This window comes from Calliphora vicina, chromosome 1 (genome assembly GCF_958450345.1).
Source record: "Calliphora vicina chromosome 1, idCalVici1.1, whole genome shotgun sequence".
NCBI lineage: Eukaryota > Metazoa > Arthropoda > Insecta > Diptera > Calliphoridae > Calliphora > Calliphora vicina.
Window position 1 is genome coordinate 83,662,040 of NC_088780.1, and position 14,067 is coordinate 83,676,106.

At 28.9% G+C, this 14,067-nt stretch overlaps 1 long non-coding RNA gene across 1 annotated transcript in view; it reads left to right on the top strand.

The window, feature by feature from the left end:
• The first annotated feature begins 2,516 nt into the window (after positions 1–2,516).
• LOC135961980 (uncharacterized) overlaps positions 2,517–14,067 on the top strand; it is a 335,365-nt gene continuing 323,814 nt past the window's right edge. Inside the window, exon 1 of the long non-coding RNA XR_010576621.1 lies at positions 2,517–2,544. This is a non-coding gene — a long non-coding RNA (uncharacterized LOC135961980). The remainder of the gene's footprint in view (positions 2,545–14,067) is intronic.

A 14,067-nucleotide genomic window follows, 5' to 3' on the forward strand; every position in this document is an offset into this window, starting at 1 on the left:
TGACACAGAAGAATTAGGATTTTTATAATTGAATATTTCAGCCACAACAGAAAAATTCAATTATTTAGACGGTATCATTTGATTTGCAATAAATACGGTTAAAACTGTCAAAACTATTTTTTCTGTGTAACAGAAAATGTTTATCAAAAACAGGAAAATTAACAATTCAACTTTTTATACCCTACATCACCATAGTGGGGAGGGTATTATGCGCTTGTGAAGATGTTTGTAACGCCCAAAAATATTAGTCTAACACCCACATTAAAGTATACCGAGAGAATCACTTTCTGAGTCGATTAAACGATGTCCGTCCGTCTGGTTGGCTGGCTGTCCATGTAAACCTTGTGCGCAAAGTACAGGTCGCAATTTTGAAGATATCTCGATTAAATTTGGTACATACAATTATTTTGGCCTAAGGACAAAGCTTATTAAAAATGGCTGAAATCGGACTATTATTTCACCTAGCCCCCATACAAATGTCCTTCCGAAATTGGACTTTATCGGTCATAAATATTGAATTTATAAATGCATCTCCACAAATTGCGCTCCAAATAAGTTTTATATATGGGGCATTTCATGTCAAGTGAACCAACTTTTGAAATCGATGTCTTCCGATCGGGATGAAATTTGCACCAAGGTTAGCTCTATTGGATAGTAACTCAGACACAATTTTTCAACAACACCGGTCGAGAACTCTCTGAGTTATAGGGGGTAAAATTTTGACAATTTGGTCAAACAGGGGTTTTTTCTTATCCATGTAACTTATTACCTATTGTTCTTAGCAAAATGTGTCCCAAATAGTATAGATAGCTATTTCTTCGATCTTTCGAAAAAAAATATTTAAAAAAAAAAATAAAAAATTTTTAATATTTTTTTTCCGAAATCAAAAACTTTTTTGACTTTTTTTTAAAATACGTCCTTTTTTTTTTTTTTTTCTTAAAATAAAGTTTAGATATTTTCCTTGAACACCTACTTGGTCGCTTAGTGGGATGCGAGTGGGATATCTATCAAAATAAATATTTTGTAACTCAAAACATAAAATTTTTGACTTTTTTTGCAAAATCAAAAACTTTGTTGACTTTTTTTTTCAAAATGGACCCTTTTTTAATCTTTTTTTTTAGGTCAAACAAAAGCTTAGATATTATCCTTGAAGACCCTTTTGGTCGCTTAGTGGGATGCGAGTGGGATATCTATCAAAATAAATATTTTTTAACTCAAGACTTACAATTTTTGACTTTTTTTTTTGCAAATACGATTTTTTTTCCAAATGGGCCCTTTTTTTTTTTGTAGTCAAAAGAAAGCTTAGGTCCATTCCTTTAAGATATTTTTAGTCCCTTAGTGGGATGCGAGTGGGATATCTATCAAAATAAATATTTTGTAACGCAAGACATACAATTTTTTAATTTTTTTTTGCAAAATCAAAATTTTTTTCCAATATGGGCCCTTTTTTAATTTTTTTTTTTGCTCAAAAGAAAGCCTAGGTCCATTCCTTTAAGATATTTTTAGTCCCTTAGTGGGATGCGAGTGGGATATCTATCAAAATAAATATTTTGTAACAATTTTTTAATTTTTTTTTGCAAAATCGAAATTTTTTTCCAATATGTGACTTTTTTTTAAAAATTTTAAATGTTTAATTTATAAATCTATCTCAACAAATTGCGCTCCAAATAAGTTTTATATATACAAAAATCGTGTCACCAAATTTTGTTACGATCGGTCCATAATTAGTCATAGCTCCCGCTTCCCATATCGACCTAGCTTCACACGACCTAATTTCATGGTGATCGGTCCATAATTGGTCATAGGCCCCATATAAGGCCCACTTCCCAAAATCACTCAAAAATATAAATTATTGAAATTTTAAAAGAAAAATGTTTTTGCTCTTTTACTTAGTGTAGGGTATTATATGGTCGGGCTTGACCGACCATACTTTCTTACTTTTTGGTTTTGTCTTAAATTAGTATTAAAACATTTCCGGAAATGTAAAAAAGTCCTGCAAATTAGGAACTCTATGGCTAACTTTTTGTCCATGTCAACCTGTTTTCACACTTTCGAAAATGCTTAATTTAATATTATTTACTGCATGCCATTGTTCAGAAACCAATCTATGGTTACGATCGTTTAATTATTTCATATAGCCCTACAAAAATATATCCTCTACTATGGCTTTAAGGATTCTCAATTTCTTGCTCACAATTACTCACCGCTTTTGATAAAATAATTAAAAATTTTTGTGAAAATTAAACTGGAAACCAAATTTATGAAGTGCAACCTTTTGTTCGTACAAAATTTAAACAAAATCGTGTTTTTTCCCCATATTTATATTGTTATATTACTTATAAGCAAAGATATTTGCAGTTTAAATTTTTAATAAAAGATGACATTTGAATGCGATTTAAAAAAATCACTGTAAAAGAATTTCTTAAATTTATATATTTGCACACGATATGATTTATAAAATGAATCTCTTTAACATTATTTTTATTTTTGTGTTTTCAGACAATTATATTTTTGGTCAATGTGAAGGACAACAAAAGGATAAAGGTATGTTTTTCCAATAGAGTTTTTGAATCTGCTAAAAAAATATAAATTGTCTTCATACTTACGTGACATTTATTTTCTATTACTTATACCACTAAACTATTACGTTAAGTAAACGGTACGGTTACATACCAATTACGATGGGCTTACTTGGCCCTAAGTTAGTAGTCGATTCATAACGTGTCGCTAATAAGAAACAATATTTGAACAAATCGATTTAAGATTGATACGAAGTTCACTAATGAAGGCTTTAGTTTTATAAAAATTAAGTATAAAATGAATTGAAAAATATTTTCAAAATATTTGCAAATAGGAAACTCTGAAGCTAACTATTTTATATATCTACTAGCTGTCCCGGCAAACGTTGTTCTGCCATAGCTCACACAAAGTTTGAAGACTCCCACTATAATAGTACTCCAGATATGCAATAATAAATTTTTACTTTGTATGGGAGGTGCCATGCCCATTGTTCCTATATTGGTCAATTGTGAATCTAAACCATCCAGGGACCTACTCAATCACACACAACAAATTTCATCGGAATTGGCCCAGCCGTTAAGGAGGAGTTTACTAACACATACAGAAGAAATATATACATATATAAATATAAGAAAAATCAAAAAGTTTGGAGAACTTGATTAAAAATATTTTAAAAATATGTTTCTCCTATTACACGAACGCCATTTTGTAGTTATATAAGCAGATACTTAAACATATTAAAACAATTCTCATTGCGCTGAAACGTTATTTTGGTTTAAAGTCAAAAATTTAAAGATAAATTATTATACAGCTTTCGCTTAATTGAAATTAAAATTAAACCTATTCATAGGAACTATCAGCTAGTGTCAGTTGTCTGAATGACAAATGTGCTCGGTCAAACCTTCTTCTGTATTTAAATATTATTTATTTTATTAAATTTTTTTATAATATAAATTTTAGCTATCACGAAGTTTTTTCTATATATTTTCCGATGTTCTAAAATCACAACTTTTATTATAAAAATGAAGAAAAAATATTAGAATTCTGCAAAGTTTTTAAAAAGTGCGGACAACTTTTGTATTTTGAAAATTTTTTTAACGTCCATTCTACTTTGAGTTGTCATTATAAGGATATTATGTTTACGCGATATGCTAGCATAATTCAGAAAGTCTGTGAATGTCACTAAACCCAAAGATACCTTTACGAAAAACTTACAACAATTCTTTTTTTTCTATTTGCAAAACCTAAAACCGGTCAACCGGTTTTTTCATCTTTCTAAACTAAACCGGTTTATGTTTTTTTAAGTTTTCGGTTTTTTGACAAACCGGTTTTTATAAGACGGTTAACCGGTTTTAATGAAATATTTTTTCTAAAGCTCATTCAAACATATTTATAAAAAACTTTGATACGATGTTTAAAAATATTGATTTATTTTATAGAAAATTATAGCATTTGACAATATTTGGTAAAAAATATAAAATAATTGCATAAAGATAGAGCCTTAAGAATTCTAAAATGCTAAATTTCCGAAGATTTATTACACAATTCATAAATTAATTTAAGTACCTTAAATACCAACGGCAGTAGTTTATTTTGGTAGAAATCTAAACTGTGAGTACAGATATCAAATTAATAGAAAACTCCTGTAAGTTTCAAAGCCTAATTTAAATTTTTTTAACTTTTAAATGATCATAAAAAATTAGAAATCTAATTTCGCACTCACAAGTTTCTTTTTTTATATGGTCTACCGATATGAGTCTCTGATTGTTTCCATTATAAACCATGTTTTAAGGATTCACTAAAATTTTCGATTTTCCTCATATTTCTTTCAATGAGAACTAGTAGTAATGATAACGTGCACAAACATTGGATTACATAAATTTTGTTAAATAAAGAAATAGACAGATAGTCTAACATACAAACCGACAGCCCGGCAGAGTAACATTATTCGACATAAGCTAATGGCTGCAAAACACTCTTTGGATTCCTTTGAGGGATTTTAGATTGTTTTGGCTTTTGGCTCTGATATAGTTGTGGACGTAGTAGTTCTTCATGTTTTTTTTTGTGACTCACTAATGTCTGTCTCCAGACGACACATACCAATTTATATACATGCACACGCTCACACACATACATGCATAAATTAAAATATTTAAATTTATCTATAGAGATATGAAAAAGAACCAGAAGAAGTAGAGGAATGAAGTATGACTATTGGCTGCATTCGTATTAAGTTTTTCTTCTATTTTTTTTGTAATGAATTTTTGTTGATATTCATGCACCCAAGTTGAATTTGCATATTTATAAATATTTTAAAAACCAAATGAGTCAAAGAAAAAAAAAATACAGAATAATGTCTAAAAAAAGTTGTTGTTTTTCGTTTCGTATCGTTTTAGTTCAGTCAATTTGTTTTTATGTCATTTTATGGCTCTGACATGTTTCGCTTTTTCTTCATGCTTTTTAATAAGAGTATTTTTTCCAAGTACAAGTATGAGTACGACAAGTACAAGTGCATTTGACTGACGTTTTGTTGTTTTAACATATGAATGTATTTCACATTTACACAGTATACATACATATATATGTATTTACCCAGCAGTTCTGGGTGACTGTCTCCACCTAGAGCTTGTACCTATCACTTAGGGTAACGTCTAGTTACATAAATAGCTGTGTGACTAGTTATTTTAACATGTGTGTGCCCTAATCAGTTACCCAATTGAACCTACATAGATAGTTAACGCATTGGAGTTACATGCCAGTTACATAGAGACAGTTACCTTACTCGCTACCTAACTCGTAACTTGATCAGTTATATATCTAATTGTTCTAATATGTAAGAGAATAATACAGCTCTTTGACAGAGATGATTCCTTGTAAACAAACCTTCCTCAGACAATTCTCCAATAGATTACATCTGGTGGATAAAATCACTTCTTCCTAAAGTACATAACAAAATAACCGTTTAAATTGACTACACTCTAGATTACTTAGAGACAATTAAGTAACAATTAACTTCACACTAGATTATATTGGATGTACAAAGCAACCAATTGACTTCTATCTGCACTACAAAGCGCACATACGTGTCAAATGTCCTAAAATATATAAATTGGAGTCAGACATTAACGACAATTACTGTACATTGACTTCCTGTAAAACTGCTGGGTTTGCATGCAAAAATGTAGATTTATAAAATCTTACTGATGGAAATATTTTAATATGAAGGCTGCAACAGATTCAGCGACTAAATGGATTTTGTACAGAACAACATTTTGGTGCCAAGAGCAATTGCATGCATATTTTTGCAATAATTTTTGTGGCATAAACTCAAAAGTTTATTTTGTTTTCTTTAGTCATACGGGTAATAAGTTTTGCCTTATTCAAATAATAAATTTCCATATTAAATAAATAGTTTTCAACAGAATACAAAGGCTCTGGTTCGTTCGCAAAATTCACCATATCTTTCTAAAACATCTTATTTTGTCAATTATTTCAATTTAAAACATTTCGTTGGGTATTTACTAGTAAGACCACAGAGAACCTTATAATTCTAGATGTCATAAATATTAATTTACTACTAAATTGTTTGATATATTACCATTATTATAATAAATCATAGGTATATATACACAAAATTTAGTTTAATAATATCTAATTTACTTTATATTTAATTTTAATTTAATATTGCATACAATTTAGCATTAAAAATTTATATTCTGATGGCTAACAATTTAAATTTAAACAAAACATGTCAGCTTAGTGTCAACAACGATCAAGTCATAAATAACACATTAAATGTCTGTCTTCATGTGAATATTCGGCATACAATTTTATTTTAATGAATTTTGTTTTCATTTTCATTCATTTATTTTTGCAACACTTAAAAACTCATAAAAATCAAACCAATTAAATAAAGACAATATTTGAATCATACATATGAATAGATTTTATATGGTCGATTCGAAATACGTACATATTTATTGAATAATTTTAAATTTTAAAAGGTATTTGAAAAAGAAACGATTTAGAAATACAAAATAATAAAAATATATCAAATGTATTGTAACATATTTGCAACAAAAAATCAAAAAATAATTGGGGGATTCAAACGGTCTCCTATTAGGTCGTACTGTCATAGTGTCATAAAATATTTTTTTAGTTTAAATAAATTTTTGTTGGGTTTCAAAAAAAAAGTTATAAACTAATAAGACATTTAGAACTATGTTTATTGGTTTGTCATAAAATAACACTTTTTTTTGTTTGCAGCACAACAGAAATTTGTTTAAACTAAAAACATATTTTATGACACTAATGACAATACGACCTAATAGGAGACCCCAAATATGTTGATATTATTATTGAAGTATGTATTGTCGTAATTGCTTCGTCATCGAAAGGAAATAGAATTTACTTTATACTTTATAAAAACGCCCAGAATATGCGGGCATGAAACCGTAACATACCCGTCAGACTACTATTTTTTTCGATTCATGCATAACGCTCTCTTAACGCTTCATTTTGGAACAGAGTATCCAAAATTGGATTGATTCATTCTTGGCCTCAAAAGATGAGTAGTTCTTTTGCTACGGAATATGTTGACAGAAACATGGGAAAAGGTCATGGCTAACAATGGCCAACAATTTAAAATAAAAGCAAAATATTTAAAAAAATCTCGCATTTTTTAGCCATACACCCAATAAATAACACTTTCTAATCGAATTTATTTCTACAATTTTCTGTTCTTTTTAAAAATTATGCAAAATTTTAAAAATTTATTCCGTAGTTTTATTTATAACCGGTACAGTACTTTATATCTCCAAACGCATTTTCCTTTCAGACAACATTTTGCTCTCTAACGAACACTCCGACAATAGTCTCCCAAAAACCTTAATTATTCCGTTTATATACGTCATAGTGGGGTCGAAAAAGTGTCAATAAAGATACAGATCTTATAAACTACCGGTCCAATTAAAAATTATGTACAAACGAATCGTACCAGAGGACAGAAGCTTTCAGAAAATCTGCTACACACTTTGTATTTTATAAAATGATATTTCAGTATTCATTTTTTTAATAGTTTCTTTTTATTTGATAAAAGACGAAATGCGCAAGATAGGATATGATTTTAGACCTATGGTTTCTTGAGAAAACTTTCTTAGAATTTCCCGTAGATTGCGTTTCTGCTATACGATTTTATACTTTTTGATCGTCCATACAAATCGACCCGGCCTAATGTACACATATTTCTTGGAATATGTATATATCCCATTTAGTTTTTACCTGTGTGCTCAAAAACGTTAACAGTGCAGCAGATTTTGTAAAAATTTCAAAATTTTCAAGACGGTTGCATAAGAATAATATTAAAATTTATTTTTTCCATAATTCATTAAAAAATTTCTAAAAGGTGTGCTCTCAATATGTGCTCCCAATATATAGAATAGAAAACAGATTATTTGATGATGATGTCAACAATGTAATAATAACTGATCCAACTTAAATTGTGCATTAATTGCAGCCATAACCAGGAATCAATTTTCATACAAAATCGAAATCTCATTAAGTTATTAGAAAAAATACATATTAAATTGTGTTGTTAAACTTTTTATTATTGTTACTAAATTTCTTTAGTTGTAGTTTATTTTCGATATTGTATCTTAAATTATAATTATTATCTGTTAATTATTATGTATAAACATTTAAATGTTTACAACTAGATTCGTGTATTTAACATAAAGTTTTTATATTGAAATTACTACGATTTTACTAAACAACCTGTTCGCAGAATCCAATCAAGTGCAAATCCATTGAATGCACAACTCCAGACAACCGTCACCATATTATCAACCGCTATCCAGTAATGTTAAAAATATTAAATATTTGTACATTAGGATGGTCCCAATTGAACGATGTCTATTTAGCTTTAATTAAAACAAATTTGTTTGTTAAGATTTACAAAATTTGTCTGCTATTTCCAGTAAAGAAATAATCTCTCTCACTTTCAATATACATACCCAGAAATTATTATAAGACCAAAATTTGGATTAATAAATCGGGAAGTACTGCCGGAATCAGAAAATAAATCGGCGTGTGTATTCTTTTGATTGTAAACAACATTTATAATAAAAATTACGGAGCAGTAAATTTAAAACAATTTGTTGTGCATTTCAATTCAAAACTCCACCGTCAACACTACACAGTAACATATATTACACTCCACTTTTTTTTTGATATTTTATGCTTAGTTTAGATTACTTGTTGAACTACTTTCAGAATCACGTCGGTAATTTTAAGAATGTAAGGACATATAAGTTAATAAAACTGAAACCACCAATCTTACAGTTTCTATTTTGTTTTTATTTGATTGAAATTTTTATTATTATTATTACAATTTCAAAAAACATTATTTTCATAGTTCTAATCAATAGTAATGAATTTATGAACCTTTTACGAAAACCTTTCCATTAAAGTTTTTATAGTGCTTTCTGTCACTTTGTTCGAATACGTAGTCCATCTCAGTTTAAAATCTACCACACTTTCGGACACATTTTTTGTGCTCTTCAATTCTCTTTTAACAAGATCCCAATATCACTCCACTGACCTTAGATCCAGGGAGGGTTTGCCTCTCTTGGTACAAATACCACATAATTGTTCTTTTACCTCTCAAGACCTTTCTTACCATAGTGACAGGTTGACAAATCAGGTCAAAAATAAGTGGACACATTAAGAAGCCTTTTGTAAATATTCCTTGATGTAAATTTCGGTATTTATAGAGCCTTTTGTAACAAATGCCACACAAAGAAATTTTTGGGAAAATATTTTGCTTTTGGGTCCTAAACTTTTCTACAACATTCCCTCGAGCATCACCAACATAAAAATATTGACCAGGAAGCTGCGAAAATTTTCCATACCTACATTTCTTCACATTATAAAAATTTACTTCATTTACTACTGTATAAAATTTTACTTCAATTTCCGTGCCCTGTCTTTGGCCTCTAAATTTTTAGCAGAGTTCCTGTCAAGAACTTTGTGAGCCTTGCTCGTTTTTAAACCTGCATTGGCTTTAACATTTCGTACCAAATAGTCCGAGTACTGAGCTTAAGCGGACTGCTTTCCTACGGGATGTGTTGGGAGATCTTTTAAAAATGCTTTGTATTTATTGGCTTTTGACACATCATGTGGACCATTATTTCTACATGAACCAGGTTTTCTATCAACGGACAAATTCTCCCAATGCTGTTTAATAACATTAGAATTAGTTTGACGAGAGACCTTTGATTGTTTGCCCAATTTTTGTGGGACCAAGTTGAGTTTTTTTGAAAATATTTAATAATTTTAGTACGCAATTTTTTCTCGTCACTCATTTTAATCAGATTAACAACAAATTAATATAATTGACTTTAAACATAATAACTGACATGCTTGAAAATGATGACATGATCAAAAAAATCCAATAATATTAAAAATAAAATAAAATTAAATGAAAAACGTGTGTTAAGGTTTTTTCGATTTCAGTACATAATATTTTCATCCAAAAAATAAACATACACCCTAATGTGCATATGAATAGCAATGTTTGTATATTTCTATAATTCCATTACTGGTATTGGTAAATGTATTGGAAATAGAAAAAGCGAATCTTCATTTATGGCATTATTTGGCCAAAGTAAAGTTTTACTTCTTAATCAAACATAAGACGCACAAGTTTTCTGCACTGAATTACAAATGCAGCGAACAACGAACTTTAGTAAATGAACATGAAAAGCTAAAACTTTAATAAGAAAAACTAAATATGTATGTACCTAGTTACAAACAAATAAATACTTACAAATACTTGTAGAGATGTGGCAGCAACAACTGCAAATAAATGCCTTATATTCCTGCTTCGTTGACGATGATGCTGCTGATGACGATGAAGATTACGTTGCTTATGAGGAAGACTTTAAGAGGTTGTGGTACGAGTATTAATGAATGCTACAAGGAAAAACTAATAATGGTTGAGCGCCAAATTCGAAAGTAAATACAACAAAATAAAAACAAAACAAAAACTGTTGTATTATAGAAAATTGTAAACACTGTATTGCACTGCTCGTAACAAGCATACAACAGATACAGCTTAATAGACTTAGTACTTTTACTATATCTACATAGTTAGTAGAGTACTTTAATACAGCCGCAGCTCGTAGAGTTGTTCATGCACTCAGCACGTCACTTCAAAATAAAAATCAGACACTGTGCCACATCACCGAAACTCTTCCCTACAGTACTCTACTGGAATGAAGTGAATTTTAACTTTTAGCATCCTCTAAGGGCTATTTTTCTGTTTTCTTTTCTTAATTAAACTAAATGAAATTGAATCTTTTGAAAATTTTCCCCTTCTACCCGTTTCACTTCAGAGATTCGCTATCTCTTTTACTCTTGTGGTGTTGGCATGTGTAGGGGGCGCTGTACAGCAGTGAGACATTTAGCTACCGCCATAATTGTTGCAAGCTGTTTTAGTTAGGCAGGCAACCAGGCATTCACTCAGTGTGTGTGTGTTTTATTTGTTGAATTTTGTGTGCAGCCATGTTGCTTATGGCTGCATAAACTAAATTATCCCATATTGAAGAAAAAAATTCAACATTAAACTAGCGACCATCATTCCTTTAGACGGTTTTGAAGTAAATCACTTTTTATGAGAGACATACATACATATTTTAAATCAAAAATTCGATTTTTGCAATACAAACCTAAATTAATTTACAGGAAAAATTTTGGAATATCATCAATTTTCATTATGTTAATCAATGTGTATAACATTTTTTTTTTTAATATTGTGTATTATATATTATAATACTCGTATGAGGAAAATAAAAACAATTGTATTTTTGCAAAAAGTGTTTAATGTTTAAAATGTAGAATGAACAAATGAAAACAAGAACAACTTAATTCAATAATGTTCATTATAATAGAAAACCCATATTGAACTACGATAGATGGAAAAAAACCTAGGGTTATAGGTCTTGCTGAGTACATTACAAACTGTGTCAAAAAATTCAGAAATTAATCTGAAAAAACCGATTTCACCTTATCGATCTGTAACTCAGTAATTTTTTTTCCGACTTTAGATTTTTTAACGGGTTTGGAAATAAAACTGATTACGTTTTAAAACGACATGCTTTTTTGATACATTTGTAAGTTATGAGTATTGTTTTTGTTCAAAATAAATAAAAGAAAAACTAAATTTATCAACTTTTTTAACTTCGGTTTTCATTATGGAAGGTTATAAAAATTTATACCAATACTAGCTGTCCCGGCAAACGTTGTTCTGCCATAGCTCACACGAAGTTTGAAGACTCCCTCTATAATGGTGCCATGTCCATTGTACTTATATAGGTCAATTGTGAATCTAAACCATCCAGGGACCCACTCAAATAGTTCAGTTACTAACACACGTACAGAAGAATTATATATAAAAGATATAAATGAAATTTAGTTCTTAACATGGTTTTAATTATTCAAATCGGATGAAAATTGTAAAAGTTATTAAACTTTTCATTAACACCTTTTTAGTATTTTCACCCCTAGCGCATATGAATAAAAAAACGAAAAACTATACAAATAAAATGTAAAATTTTTAACTTTTTTCGAAAGAGTTCAATAACTTTTGCAAATATAAACCGATTTTAACAGGTAATATCTCATTTTTTTCTATATAAAATTGTCTTTAAAACACAGTAAAAAATAGAGTTTCTTAGAAAAAAATTAAAATAATTATTGTTGAATTTAAAAAATAATTGTTTAAAATTTTGAAATCGTGAGTTAGAGGTACTAAAGTACTACTACCTACACTGAAACAGCTTTTTTCAAAATAACTCAAAATTTTTAAAGTGTTTCAAAATCTTTGAAAATGGTTTTAGTATGTCCTCACCTAGGCCTACAACACCCATTAAGTCGCTTTTCAAGTTCTGACAAAAAGTATTATTTTGTAGCAGAGTGTAATTTTCAACTTTAAATTAATATTGTTCCATATTGAAATAAAAAATTCAACATTACTAGACTTTCGCTAATGTTTCTTATTAATTCAATATGGTTTTTATTTATTTTAAGTTGTTTTTCTCTGGGTGTAAAAAAAACTAACTATTTACCTTCATATTACATAGAAACATGTGATTTAGGATTTTTAAAAAATAATGATTCTCCGATTTGAAAATTTGTTTTAGGATTAAATTTAATTTTTATGCTGGAAACAGAATTCAATACATTCAAAATCGAAATATATTGGTAAGAGATGAAAATCGATCGATTTGAAAAGGTGTGATGAGTTTCGATCGATTTCAAGAATTGTTTTCAATCCATGGCTAATTATTTTGTAGGGATACATATATGTAAATAATTTAAATGAAGCTACCAAAAAAAATTAATGCAAAAGTATTAAATTAAATAACCAAAATGAAAATAACAAATATATCGCATATATTTTCGTTTTCAAATTGTTTCGTTTTCGAAATCGGTTTCCATCACCTGATAATTTTAAATATTTAAGGATATTTTTGAGGTTATAAAAGTATATTTTGGTTGATAAAACTGTAACTCCCATTTTCTCAATCTCTGGTTATTTTTTATGGTGACGAAGTATTCATATATCACAGGTATTCATATATCACAGAAGTTGTCTGAAAGCAAACTAGTCTTTAAATTATGAAAATAAAAACGTTGGTTTCCGTATTGAGTTTATTTAACAATATCACCTTATTCACACAGAGAAAACAGATTCGTGATAGCAACCGAATTTGTTGCCAATCGAATGATTCTACCTTAGTGACCTAAAAAAATGACAAAAGTTCTTAAGTGATTAAAAAAAATTGTTAACTTTTAGTTCAACTATGTAACAATTTGATTTATTAATTAATTAATTTTGAAATTGTTATATTAACAATTTCTAATAGTTGTGTATCAGCAATTCATTTGTTTAAAATTTATTTGAACAGAAAATACGTTCCTTTATAAGCAATCTCCGGCTTAATTTTTTGGCAGAGATTGAGATTCCTTGAACAACATCCGTAGCGTGCTGGTGCGGTTTCTGTCCTTCCAAGATTATAATCATCATAGTAAGTATTAAGAGCTCTGTAGAAATCCTATATCAATATCTGATGTATAAACTTTTCATTCATGTAGGAATATATGCAGGTACTCAAAGCGAAGACTAACTGTGACTCCGTTATAAGTCTCAATCTCAAGCCACCAAATGTACAAAAACTCCAATAATAAAAATCGGACGGACTAGTGTATGTGGAACCAGTGAAGTGTTTGTGTTAGAAGACCATCGCATTTGTTACAGATTAAACCTTAATAAAATAATCTAATTAAAAGAAACCTTTATTGTTTATTTCTTAGTATATAAAGGTCAATTAAGTATGTAGTTATTATAAATACATCGTAGAAAATGTAATTAACAACTAAAGGCCTTATTCATAATCAATTTTTAAATTTATAAAAGGTTTATAAAACTAAATTTCCATACAAAATCTGTTTTATAAACCTTTAATAAATTTAAAAATTGATTATGAA